Genomic DNA, 14,865 nt, shown 5'->3' with positions numbered 1-14,865 from the left:
TAGCCTAGCTAGTAATGGTACACCTCCTTGCAGTAGACATAACAATAACTTCTCCACAGCTAAAATGGCACTGGCTCTCGACTCCTCGTTCCCTCTTTGTGGGCAGTGCCCAAAGCAGAGTGGTTAGGGAAACACAGACGCTACTGTTTCACCTCCTTCAAACAGAACACTTTTAACATTCCTCAGGATAAAAACTATTTTTAAAAGAGTCAAATCGTTCTATGTTCAGTGAAGTGTTCTGCCAACTCCTACAGAAGCAGTAGAAATAATAATCATCATATTTTAGAGAGTGAGTGGTGTTACATGGCTTGAATTAGTCCAGAACAAGAACATGTCTGTTTATGAGAGAGACAGAGAGAGAGAGAGAGAGAGAGAGAGAGAGAGAACCATCCATTAGACAAATTAGTAACACATTCAACATCATCTGCAATCCAATCAGCATGAAGTACCAGAGGAGACAGGCAAGAGGCAGGGGGTCAGAGGTCGGGTGGGGGTGAATCATTGAACATCCATAGGGGGTTAATACAGTACCCCTGCCGTCCCTTTGATCAGGGCAGAGGGGGGCTCCATGTGTCACAGGGAGTTAAGCCTGATGTCCAATTGTTTTAGAATTAATTTGGAACAGCTGAAATGGAGGCAAACTTGTGAGGTCTTATTTGAACAGTTTGAAAACAATTGCGTCCTTCCTTCCCCCTATTCCGTCGTGCCATTAGACTCTGGTAGCCTGCTGAGCTAACGCCTAGGCATTAGCTTGGCAAGCTAACACAAATTAATTATCAGGTATCTGGCAAGTTTGCTCATCTTGCGAGCGAGATCACCAACGTTATACACATCCAGTAATGTTGGATCTGTGATTACTGGATGGCAGTATCGATGTCACTGCAGTAATGATCTAATGGTGAAAGTGTGGATGATGTTCAACAAACATAAGCAATAGGGGCCGTGGGCCATGGACAATTACTGTCAGAGATGAATAATCTCTCTCCATGGAGAGAAGTAGAATACAGGTCAATAAACCTGATGGTTATCTTTATGGCTTTCACTGCAGCTGAATAAGAGGACCAGTCCAAACAATACACATCCTTTATCAGTGCCTGAGCTGACAGACACACACACACACACACACACAATCAATCGGTTCTGTACTTTATCAGTTGTCTGTAATGCTAAACTGAGGTCAAACATAAAGGATCAGTGGGTTTTACTCCCCTCCTCCTCGATATACACCTCCTCACAAAACACTGACACACACACAGACCTGACAATCTCCACTGAGCTTGGTCCTATAGCCTGGTCACATCTGTCCATCCTAAATCACCTATATCTAGAGCTATAGAGGAGGAGTGGAGCGAGAGAGGGACACAAGCCCATCCATTTCACAGAGAGGACAGGGGACAGGATCATTAGTTAGTGTTAGTGCTGAGAGTGTTGAGTTATCCCTGTCTACAGCTGAACATCTCAGAGAAACAGACCACTTACACTGGGAGGAACATGGTTCACTACAAGCCACACTTACCTTTTGTAAGGACTTTATTTGTACACTCTTAAAATAAAAATGTCACTTGCTTCAAATATTGAACCCCTAAAAGCTCTATATAGCACCCTTTTATAGGGTTCTTTGATCGGAATCTTCACTGAACCAACATGGTTGCATAGAGAACCCTGCATTGTGCCATTTATGAATTATGGCTACTACTATTTTTCTAAGAACAAAAATGAATAAACAATTAAATAATGGACAAGAGAATATAAGCATAGCTTTAATAATTTATTGTCATTATATGCCAACATTGTTTGGAAATGTGCACTGGAGGCCAGGGAGGCATCTCATTGTTTAAATGAAGGCCCATGTCAACTCTGGCTGACATATTTAATACAATACAATACAACTCTGTTCATTAGTTACCATCAACAAAAATTTGTATTCTGCTCCATTCTCAACCCCCCCAAACAGCAGACTTCACAAATACAGTTGAGAGACAGGTTCAAGCTGCAGTGCAGTGCACCTGAATGAAGAGCATGTTGTGGGGTTAAGGGCCTTGCTCAAGGGCCCAACAGTAGGGGAATGTGTTGAGGATGTGAAGCCAGAAGCCTTCCAGTTGTCAAATCAATTCCACCCATTTTTTTTCCAGTGCACAGCCCGGGATTCAAACCGGCCATCTTTCAGCCATAGCACCAACTGCTGTCGCAGGTCCAACTCCAAAGCCGATGGACTACCTACCACCAGTATAGTAAGGGTTGTTACTGGTCCCAGAGTAGAAGAAAAAAAGAAGAAAAACATGAGTTAAGACTTTAGAAAAAAGCACAAGTTAATCTGCCAAAATTATGACAAACTGCAATTCAGACATATCATTACAATGATGTAGAACATCTTGCATGCAGTTATTGTCAGCGGCAGGTGAAAGAGAGATCCTCTGATGAAAGAAATAAACCATTCTCACTACTATTATTCTGACATTTCACATTCTTAAAATAAAGTGGTGATCCTAACTGACCTAAAACAAGGGAATTTTTACTAGGATTAAATGTCAGGAATTGTGAAAAACTGAGTTTAAATGTATTTCAGCCACAACTGCAGCAAAACACCCCCACAACATCATGCTGCCACCCCCGTGCTTCACGATTGGGATGGTGTTCTTCGGCTTGCAAGCCTCCCCCTTTTCCATCCAAAAATGACGATGGTCATTATGGCCAATCAGTTCTATTTTTGTTTCATCAGATCAGAGGACATTTCTCCAAAAAGTACGATCTTTGTCCCCATGTGCAGCTGCAAATCGTAGTCTGGCTTTTTTATGGTGGTTTTTGGAGCAGTGGCTTCTTCCTTGCTGAGTGGCCTTTCAGGTTATGTCGATATAGGACTCGTTTTACTGTAGATATAGATACTTTGTACCGGTTTCCTCCAGCATCTTCACAGGGTCCTTTGCTGTTGTTCTGGGATTGATTTGCACTTTTTGCACCTTAGTACGTTCATCTCTAGGAGACAAAACGAGTCTCCTTCCTGAGCGGAATGACGGCTCCGTGGTCCCATGGTGTTTATACTTGCGTACTATTGTTTGTACAGATGAACGTGGTACCTTCAGGCGTTTGGAAATTGCTCCCAAGGATGAACCAGACTTGTGGAGACCTACAATTGTTTTTCTGAGGTCTTGCGCTGATTTCTTTTGATTTTCTCATGATGTCAAGCAAAGAGGCACTGAGTTTTTGAAGGTAGGCCTTAAAATACATCCACAGGTACATCTCCAATTGACACAATTGATGTCAATTAGCCTATCAGAAGCTTCTAAAGCCATGACATCATTTTCTGGAATTTTCCAAGCTGTTTGAAGGCACAGTCAACCTAGTGTATGTAAACTTCCGACTTCAACTGTATATAGTGTATATGGTAGGCTAATCTTTGACATAATAATTTACAGTATTTACAGTCAAGGTGTGTTAAGCTTGTTTTGGCCCGCAGAGAGAGACGCTCACTCTAGTAGTTGCTTGATGCGCTCTCACTCTACAGTGGCACCAGCCTCCTTAGTCCTTGAGTCAGTTGAATGAGAGCCAAAAGAAAACTGAAGAGAAGCGCCAGATAAACAAAATATTTTAAATGTTATCATCACGATAAGCGAGTTATAACACATAGGATATGAAACACCAAGTTAACCAGAGTGTAATCATGTAATTGTTTTTATTCCTTGATGATGTTTTTATAGTTTAATTAATTTTGGCTAAAGTTAGCTCCAGTCAAGCAAGCCTGTCATTCACACACTGTAAACGAAGGGAAACATTGTAACTTTCTGTTCCTAGGGATATGTTGAGAATTACATGATGAAAATGTATCTACAAGATAAGATGATAATTAATACCTTTTTACAAAATGTTTATGTTGTTGTTGTATGTTGACTCTTTAGAATTGTATGAGAGTAGCCAAGTCAGTTGAATGTGAGAAAGCCAACTGAAAACGGAATATTTTTATATTTAAATATTCAAGTTTTCAGACTCGTTTCATTCTTCTCACCATACCCTGTCCATTTCCCAAGGTTTCAGACTCGTTTCATTCTTCTCACCATACCCTGTCCATTTCCCAAGGTTTCAGACTCTCTTCATTCTTCTCACCATACCCTGTCCATTTCCGAAGGTTTCAGACTCTCTTCATTCTTCTCACCATACCCTGTCCATTTCCCAAGGTTTCAGACTCTCTTCATTCTTCTCACCATACCCTGTCCATTTCCCAAGGTTTCAGACTCTCTTCATTCTTCTCACCATACCCTGTCCATTTCCCAAGGTTTCAGACTCTCTTCATTCTTCTCACCATACCCTGTCCATTTCCCAGGGTTTCAGACTCTCTTCATTCTTCTCACCATACCCTGTCAATTTCCCAGGGTTTCAGACTCTCTTCATTCTTCTCACCATACCCTGTCCATTTCCCAGGGTTTCAGACTCTCTTCATTCTTCTCACCATACCCTGTCCATTTCCCAGGGTTTCAGACTCTTCATTCTTCTCACCATACCCTGTCCATTTCCCAGGGTTTCAGACTCTCTTCATTCTTCTCACCATACCCTGTCCATTTCCCAGGGTTTCAGACTCTCTTCATTCTTCTCACCATACCCTGTCCATTTCCCAGGGTTTCAGACTCTCTTCATTCTTCTCACCATACCTGTAACGCTTGTCGTTGGTGGAAGGAAGAGTGGACCAAAGCGCAGCGTGGAAAGTGTTCATGACATATATTTACAAAAAACAAATCCAAAAACGAAAGCGAACAGTACCATCGGGCACAGACACTAAACAGAAAATAACACCCCACAAAACCCAAACGGAAAATCATCACTACAGGCTCCGGGCAATGGATCATCACTGGAGGCTTCGTGCCATGGATCATCACTAGAGGCTTCGTACGTGAAGCCGGAACAGGTCTCACTGGACTGAGGAGACATACTGGAAGCCCGGTGCGTGGAGCTACCACAGGGCTTACCAGGCTGGGGAGACATAATGGAGGTCTGGTACGTGGAACCAGAACAGGTCTCACCGGACTGGGAAGATGCACTGGAAGCCTGGTGCGTGGAGCAGGCACCGGATAAACTGGGCCGTGGAGTCGCACTGGAGGTCTCGAGCGTAGAGCTGACACAACCCGTCCTGGCTGGATGCCCACTTCCGCCCGGCAAATGCGGGGTGCTGGCACAGAGCGCACCGGCCTGGGAATGCTCACTGGAGACACAGTGCGCATCACCGCATAACACGGTGCATGACCAGTCACACGCTCCCCACGGGGAGCTGGCTCAGGTCTAAACCCTACCTCCGCCAATCTCCCCGTGTGCCCCCCGACGTGCTTCCGTCGTTGAGCTAACTCTTCGTATAGTCGCCGTTCCACTCTCGCTGCCTCCATCTGCTCCCTTGGACGGCAATACTCCCCGGACCGTGTCCAGGGTCCTTCTCCCTCCAGGATTTCCTCCCATGTCCAGTCCTCCCGGCCATGCTGCTTGGTCCTTCTTTGGTGGAAAATGCAGCATGGAAAATGTTCATGATATTTATTTACAAGAAACACTCAAACAAAAATAACAAATCCAAAAACGAAAGCGAACAGTTCCGTCAGGCACAGACACTGACCAGAAAATAACACCCCACAGAACCCAAACAGAAAATCACAACTTATATATGATCCCCAATCAGAGACAACGATAGACAGCTGCCTCTGATTGGGAACCACACTCGGCAAAACAACAAAGAAATAGAAAACCTAGATTTTCCCACCCGAGTCACACCCTGACCTAACCAAACATAGAGAATAAATAAGGATCTCTAAGGTCAGGGCCTGAAAATACCCTGTCCATTTCCCAAGGTTTCAGAGGGTACACTACACTACTAGACCATAAACTACAACGTTTTTGGTCAATGTACCTAAAAAACTGTGGGACACAGACCATCATAAACCATACAGGATACTCTCTCTTCCTGCTCTTAACACAGGTGTGTGTTGTTATATACAGGTATTAACAACCTCAGCTGGTGAACAAACTTTTATTGCTATCTACGTAACAGTTAGAGCGTTGGGCCAGTAACAGTAAGGTTGCTGGATTGAATCCCTGAGGTGACAGGGTAAAAATAATCTGTCGTTCTGCCCCTGAACAAGGCAGTTAACCCACTGTTCCATGGTAGGCTGTCAATGTAAATAAGAATTTGTTCTTAACTGACTTGCCTAGTTAAATAAAAAATGACCATGTAAGGCTATAAAACCAAGGAGACATAACAACATTTTCTTTTGACCATTGCGATTTCAGCATTATAGAGTAATTTGATTGTGGGTTAAGTCACGTTTGAGGTAACTATTTTATTTAGGCCATGTCAAGTGATAACAAATGAAGTGCATACGTATGTCTATTAATTAGTGGTCAAACATATTCATAAGCATATTACATTTTATAAACTGTAATTCAATATTTATTAAAACTATGTAGTGTTTCTGTATTTTTGGTTATTACACGCAGACAGCCCACATCCCTGTAAGTTAATATGAGATGTTCACCGTACAGCAGGAGTTAGAGCTCCCGAAACAGAAAAAGGCACAAAACAAACGTAACTGTAGAGAGTGAAGGGGTGTTATGTTTATGCTATAGCCCCCTTAGCTGGAGTATCAGTAACTGCTTGGATTTACGGCTCAGTGAGAAAAATTGTTACATGGAGGGAGAAGATAAACACGGAACCAACTCTCCTTTTCTGATAAAAGAGCTGATAACCACAGCCACTTTCTCCATGATCGGGTGAAGCATGAGAGGGGAGAATTCAGGCGCTGTGAAAACAGATTGGAAAGAGAGTAGAGGAGAAGAAATGACAGGAGATGAGAGGAGAGGAGAATGAGCTAAGGGGAACCAGTATTGTGTATCTATGCAGGAGAGGGGCCCAGCTGTCCTTTTAAGCAGAAGCTCATGCCCAGAAACTCCTACCCTCTGTGCCCAGTAACTCACGCTACATTAGCCAGGCTTCTCTCTCTGCCAAGCCCCAGGCAAACAGCAGAGTTACAGTCACACTCTGTCCAACTGCAAAACTGTCCCTTTTGCCCACCCTAAACCCAGAACAAATCACTGCCAGTGACGGACAAGGGAAGTGGTCTCTCATTTAGTAGTGGTATTCCTGCATTGTTCTGCTTACCTGCCAGGGCGGCAGGTAGCCTAGTGGTTAGAGCTTTGGGCCAGTAACCGAAAAGCTGCTAGATCAAATACCTGAGCTGACAAGGTAAAAATGTGTTCTCCCCCTGAACAAGGCAGTTAACCCACTGTTCCAAAGGCCATCATTGTAAATAAGAATTTGTTCTTAACTGATTTGCCTAGTTAAATAAAATAAAAATGACCAAATGCCCTCTACATTCTTCATATCCTTTGCTACTGTCGTTCTCCCTTTCCCCTTCCTGTGTCCTCTTTCTCTCACTCTCCAACTCCTTTGACTCTCTTCTCCTCTCTGGCGGTCCTCTGCCCATAGAACACTGATGGTGAGGCAGGACCATGGCTGGGAGCTTAGCTGGGTGACATGGACAAAAATTGAAGGGGGCCACTGTTTGGAAGCAGGGGAAAAAATTGGCACTGCTTCCCCTCACACACAACAAAAGGATCAAGCTTTCCCCCGTTTCACGTACTCTACTCTCTCTGTTCATTTACCAGAGACATGGTTTTGTTTGATGTAATGCTGCCTCATACACAAACAAAATAAACAAAGCCCTCTCTCTCCCATTTACACATCTAAAACATTTAGGATTTCTGGGCCAAAGTTTGGCAGAGTTACATAAGGCATTATGATACTTCGATTTTTATGTGAAGTCTATATATTTATTTAATTTATCTCAGATTTCTGTCTCCGATTTGGCTAGTAAAGAGAAAACAATGTTCTGCAAAACCCTAACCGTGCTCCAGCCCTACCACCTTTCTATCCAGCCCTACCCCCTTCTCCTGGCCCAGTCTGTGTGGTATTTATTGGGGGTGGGTAGAGGCTAGTCTGCCCTGCCTACTCTGCTGTTGCATAATGTATTGGAGGTTATATTACTGTAGTGTTGTCCCCAGATTGTGAGAGCCGTTTATTGTCCCAGTCTCATTCTGTCTGCTCTGTACTGTGTATGGCTCAGATGTCAGAGTCTGCAGGCCAGGCTCAGGTTCAGTAGGCACCGAATGGGAGGAGAGACTCTCTGAACTTGTCCAACAAAATATGCTCATTTATGGAAATTAATTATGACATAAAAAAGACCTAGTAGTCTTCTGGTGAGCCAACTGTTCTTATTCAGTTACATTGCCAGACAAACCATCCACATCGGCCAAACGCCACACAAACTAGCATTTCTTCTCATATGGAGCGATCGATAGAGCAGAGGGCATTAAATTCAGAGAGAGTTATCAGGCAAGCATTTGGTTCCTGTTGTAAACAGACTTCCTCGAAATCTTGAAAGAGCGACTGAACACACCAATTCCGCATGTGTTTCTCTGTTGCTCATTCAGAAAAACAAGATTTCATTCTTTGGGGTGTGGTTCGTCGTGGCAGTTACTGATGTTTGTCCCCATGAGACGCCATTAGCCAGTATCAATTCCTCAAGGGCAGCATGTCTCACTATCTGTTTTTTCTATGGTAGGATTGGACAGAGGCAATCACCTCAGCTGTGTATCCAGTGTTAATGGGCAAGTGAGCATTGTCAAAATCAAACCCAATCCTCAAGTAAGTGATGACTTACAAAACTGTCTTGGACAAAACTGACTTTATGACCAAAATTATCCTCTTTATACATTATAGTCATTTTTAAGACTACAATAAATGTTTCTGACTAATATTGATGCCACATAGGCTGTTTCTAATCAGATAAGTTCTATATTGCCTTTAGTTGAGCTTTAAATGTTCAAAATCACCATATTACTACTCACTTAGGCTCCAGGAAGAAGAAAACATGGAGATACTGTAAGGTATCCCCATCGTCTAGTTCTAGTCTGAGACAGGCTTAAATGGGTCAGGACACTGAGCGACCACCTGACAAGCACTGCTTGGGATCACGCCCCTGCCAAGACAGTGGTTGTGGTGTGTGTTTGTGTGTTCTAGGCACGCGATGGGACCTTAGCTACCTTTCTGAGGTGGGCCTGAACATGCCTGCTGGAAATTGTGAATTGAGCCTAGATCCAAACATCATTAAGGAATGTCACGCAAACAACCACTGTTGACTTGTATGTACGCTGTTAATCTTGAGGTGGATATGCAAAGCATCAAAGAAAGACTTAAAATGTAAAAAAGCTAATTTATTTGCTGTTAAAATCATAAGGAATTTGTTTGGACAAAACCTGTGCCCAACTAATGTCCCCCTGAATGAAAGAAAACATAATGGGCACCCAGGCTTTATATTTGTGGTCTGTGGGGACCCCACCCCATCACTATATGGCACGTTGTATACCCAACTGCATCCCACCACTCCAGCATGGGCACCCCCTTTCCACCTCAACACCATCTTAGGGAGCAAAGGCCCCCTATAAAGACTCAACTCTGACTTGATGAAGAATACCTAAGACTAGAAAGTCATTGAGTAAATGTCATCCTTTAAGAGTACTAATGACATTTAATGTAGAATAGGGGACACAATATTAATTTTAAAACTATAATAACTTTATTGTTCCTTTCAATGTCATTCTATCTGTAATAAAACAATAGAAATAAGGATTTATATTTTTAACCATTTTAAACAGCAGCCAACCATCTGTTGTAATACGAGATAAGAGCAGCAGGAATGAGCAGGCAGCGTGGTGTTAATGAGAGTACCAGACAAGACCATTCCTCATATCTTAATTATAGCTACGTTCATTAACGTTATCTTAATTACTCCCTTATGAAGACCATGACTCATTACACAGATTAAGATATCTGCTATGCCGTTCAGACAGCAAGCAGTTTTCAAAGTTTGTCTTTTACCCCGCCTTTTAGAGAAGTTTATCAAATGACATACTTTTCACTGTCTATAATACATTCTCAGGCCTAGTCTCCCGATTACTGCTGGACTAAAAAGAAACTTACTGCATTCAATGAAGATTGTCTAAGCTGGGTCTGGGAAACCAGTCCTGAATGTTTGTAGGATGTGAAGGGAGAACTTCACAGGGTGCCTGCCATCTCTATCTAGAAGGGAGGGCTGAGTATGAGAGAGTGGGTGCATGAAAGTGTATATTTATGTGTTTATCGTTTAATCTACTGGCCAATAGATAGGCCAGCATCAAAATCTATATTTCATCAATTTACAGATATATGCGTACTTTCATAATTACACCCTGATTCGTTTTTCTTAAGTAATCGTAAGAATGGAAGTTATGTGCTGTCATTATCTAGTGTTATTATTTTGTACTCTCTTTGTTCCCTCTCTCTCTTCACTCTATCCCTGATCACAGGTGATGAGTTGCATCTGCGGCAGAGGAGAAGTGTATATATTATTTGGGTGCTATGGGGTGGGCCCCGGGAAAACATGTATAAAGGTGTCTCCTCGAGGAGGCCTTATTGGCACCCATACCGTGTGTTTCTTATTTCAGCCATGTATTTGCATCAGACAAAGTGGTCTTGTGATTCCTTTCATTGATACGGTCCAGGCAACGGCCTGTCTGTGACGGGGAACCACAGTTCTCTTGTCCCAGAGACATCCAGCCAAATATTGATTGAACCCCCCCACCCGCTCTCTGCTTTGTCCATCACACAGCTGAGCGAAGAGTGCCAGAGAACCTGAGGATTACATTTCTGGATCACCAAGTAGGGCTTGGAGTGAAAGACAAATCACTCAGGGTAAGGTAAAGCGAGGTATTCCCCCATCACTCCTTTAACCCCCACGCCCTTACACACACACACACACACACACACACACACACACACACACACACACACGCGCACACGCACACGCACACACACACACACTCACCAACCGGAGGCAGAAGCTCATGCAGAACCACCTGTCTGAGTTTCCTGGCCCAGGATGCCACGGGTTTGAGTGAGTGTGTGTGCATGTGAGGGCATTCAAGGGGGTTTGTAGAGGAACAAGCCCGGATGCCCTGTTCCTCCACACTCCCTGCACCTCCTGAATAGACAGAATTTGATATTTTGTCACAGTTTGCAAACATTGGCAACCAGGGGGAGAGAAGGGGAGGAGGTACACTTGACGGGTCACATAGCATGAACAGGCAGAAGGATGGAGGAGGGGGACAAGGGGAGGGGAAACAGAGGAAGGAGGGGAAACTGAGGAGGGAGGGGGAACAGACGAGGGGGGGGGCAGATTATGGAGGGGGAACAGAGGAGGGAGCGAAAACAGAGGAGGCAGGGGTAACAGAGGAGGGAGGAGGAGAGGAGGGAGGGGAACAGAGGAGGGATGGGGAGCAGAGGGAGGGGAACAGAGAAGGGAGGGGGAGAGGAGGGAGGGGGGGGAACAGAGGAGGGAGGGGGAGAGGAGGGAGGGGAACAGAGAAGGGAAGTGGAACAGAGAAGGGAGGGGGAGAGGAAGGAGGGGAACAGAGAAGGGAGGGGGAGAGGAGGGAGGGGAACAGAGAAGGGAGGTGGAACAGAGAAGGGAGGGGAGAGGAGGGAAGGGAACAGAGGAGGAGGGAGGGGGAGAGGAGGGAGGGGAACAGAGAAAGGAGGGGGAACAGAGAAGGGAGGTGGAACAGAGAAGGGTGGGGAACAGAGGAGGGAGGTGGAACAGAGAAGGCAGGTGGAACAGAGAAGGGAGGTGGAACAGAGAAGGGAGGGGGAACAGAGGAGGGAGGGGAAACAGAGGAGGGAGGTGGAACAGAGAAGGGAGATGGAACAGAGAAGGGAGGGGGAACAGAGGAGGGAGGTGGAACAGAGAAGGGAGAGGGAACAGAGGAGGGAGGGGGAACAGAGAAGGGAGGTGGAACAGAGGAGGGAGGGGAACAGAGAAGGGAGGTAAAACAGAGAAGGGAGAGGGAACAGAGGAGGGAGGGGGAACAGAGAAGGGAGGTGGAACAGAGAAGGGAGGGGGGAACAGAGGAGGGAGGAGTACAGAGGAGGGAGGGGAACAGAGAAGGGAGGGGGAACAGAGGAGGTAGGGGAAATAGAGGAGGGAGGGGAAACAGAGGAGGGAGGTGGAACAGAGAAGGGAGAGGGAACAGAGGAGGGAGGGGGAACAGAGAAGGGAGGTGGAACAGAGAAGGGAGGGGGAACAGAGGAGGGAGGGGAACAGAGGAGGGAGGGGAACAGAGAAGGGAGGGGGAACAGAGGAGGTAGGGGAAATAGAGGAGGGAGGGGAAACAGAGGAGGGAGGGGGAACAGAGGAGGTAGGGGAAATAGAGGAGGGAGGGGAAACAGAGGAGGGAGGGGGAACAGAGGAGGGAGGGGGAACAGAGAAGGGAGGTGGAACTGAGAAGGGAGGGGGAACAGAGGAGGGAGGGGGAGAGGAGGGAAGGGAACAGAGAAGGGAGGTGGAACAGAGAAGGGAGGTGGAACAGAGGAGGGAGGGGAACAGAGAAGGGAGGTGGAACAGAGAAGGGAGAGGGAACAGAGGAGGGAGGGGGAACAGAGAAGGGAGGTGGAACAGAGAAGGGAGGGGGAACAGAGAAGGGAGGTGGAACAGAGGAGGGAGGGGAACAGAGAAGGGAGGTGGAACAGAGAAGGGTGAGGGAACAGAGGAGGGAGGGGGAACAGAGAAGGGAGGTGGAACAGAGAAGGGAGGGGGGAACAGAGGAGGGAGGGGAACATAGGAGGGAGGGGAACAGAGAAGGGAGGGGGAACAGAGGAGGTAGGGGAAATAGAGGAGGGAGGGTAAACAGAGGAGGGAGGGGGAACAGAGGAGGTAGGGGAAATAGAGGAGGGAGGGGAAACAGAGGAGGGAGGGGGAACAGAGGAGGGAGGGGGAACAGAGAAGGGAGGTGGAACTGAGAAGGGAGGGGGAACAGAGGAGGGAGGTGAAACAGAGAAGGGAGGTGGAACAGAGGAGGGAGGGGGACAGAGAAGAGAGGTGGAACAGAGAAGGGAGGTGGAACAGAGGAGGGAGGGGAACAGAGAAGGGAGGTGGAACAGAGAAGGGAGGTGGAACAGAGGAGGGAGAGGAACAGAGAAGGGAGGGGCAGGGGAGCAGAAAGACAGGAGGGAGAGAGGACTTGATGGATAGAAAGAGCAAAATAGAAGAGGGAGAGTAGGAGGAGTATGTAGAGAGAGGAAGAATGCACAGTAAAACCCTACAGTAGTGAGAATCAGTGGATAACAAAGAGGCATGCGCTACTTCTACTAATCTACAGATGTCTCTATCTGGAGCCTTCCTTCTGAAAGGAAAGACCAGCCATTGAATGGTATTCTCCAATTCATTCTCTTTGTTGTGATTCTTAAATACAACCGATGATGCCCCCAATACATTTTCACAAAAGCCTCTGATGGCAAACGTAGCACAATCCTACTTACACCCTAAACCCAACCCCACCCTCCAAACATCTAGTCAATCTAACTCTCAAGAGGCAGATCAGAAGCCCAGAGCCTGTAATGAGCTTGGCAGGATCAGAAGATACCCATGGTGTCATTTTGTTGACTTCAGAGCGAAGGGTTGAAACATAACAAAGTCATCCATTAGAGCTGTGACTGGCTGGAGGCCCAACCATTAGTCTGAGAGAGTGTCGAGAGGGAAACCTGACACTGAGCAGATGTGTCTGCGTGTGTGTATGTGTGTGTGTGTGTGTGTGTGCGCGTGTGTGTGTAAGAGTGTGTTTGTGTGTGTTTGTGATGGGATCTCCTCTGAGATAACCTTGGAGATAGCAAGATAGTGTGCTAAATTAGGCTAAATATGATACATCATACTAATGTTTCAGAGGGACAATGTCTAAACAATATATCTTATTAACTGGGATTTTCAGGGTACATTTTCTGTTAGATGTTGGAATAGGTTTCTCTAAATGTTTAAATTTACTGGTTGACCAATTGAGATATTTGTGACCCGATTCAGGAAACTAGGCGTATGTCGCAAGTCACGACTTCACAGGAGAGCCTTTTGAATGTAAACAAATATTTTTTGTTATGTGTTCTCTAACATGTGAACTTTCATGTGTCTTAATATCAAACCTGCACGTCATCTGTAAATACTAATGAAATGGTTAAATAACGAGCCTAGTTGGTTTAGCCACAGAGAAAAGGAGCAACCTTCCCGCTATGCATGGTTGGCTGAGATAATGAGTGGGCTGGACATGCCGATGCCGAGATGAGTTTGGATTGGTCTGTGGTGTTGCATCATGTGTCTATAAAATGAGCTACTCGTAATGCGTAGATAATCCTTTCTACTGCAGTTTTTTTTAAAGAAAAAACGTTAGCCATGGAGAACTGCAAATATGTTGCTACTGCTCTCAATGCCATTGCTGCCCTTTATCGACAAAGGTCAGTGGGAAAAAGTTGTAATGGACTACATTCTGGAGGACGAACGTGCCATGCTGACTCTCTCTGACTCTGAAAATGAATCAGATGATGAGGAAATCCCAGATTTAGGTTAAAACATTTTAATTGAAGAAGACATTGTCGAGTCTTCTGATGGAGAAGAAACGGCGACAATCAACAGGGTTGTTGTCACGGAAGAAGTTGATCGAGTTTTGAAATCAGTGGAATGTCTGGTAGAAGCAATAAGACACAGGACATCTTATTTAATAAAAGGGGTTGCAGTCTGCCGTGAAGCTTTCATCCATGTATACGGGTAGGAATCTAACATTGAACCTACTATCTTCGGTTAACTTTAGCTAGCTATGACAATCAGTTTGTATTGCTAGTTAAAGCTTGCTGTTAGCTAGCCAGCTGGAGTTCGAAGGCTGGCTTGCTAACTTTACTCTACGGATTGGGATTTTTGTACATTTCTTAGCTAGCTAACGTTAATGTTACATGTCTAAACAAAAGACCCGAGGTTAAAGCTTGCT

Source organism: Oncorhynchus kisutch, linkage group LG22 (assembly GCF_002021735.2).
Source record: "Oncorhynchus kisutch isolate 150728-3 linkage group LG22, Okis_V2, whole genome shotgun sequence".
NCBI classification, from domain to species: Eukaryota; Metazoa; Chordata; class Actinopteri; order Salmoniformes; family Salmonidae; genus Oncorhynchus; species Oncorhynchus kisutch.
This window is presented reverse-complemented; position numbering follows the sequence as displayed.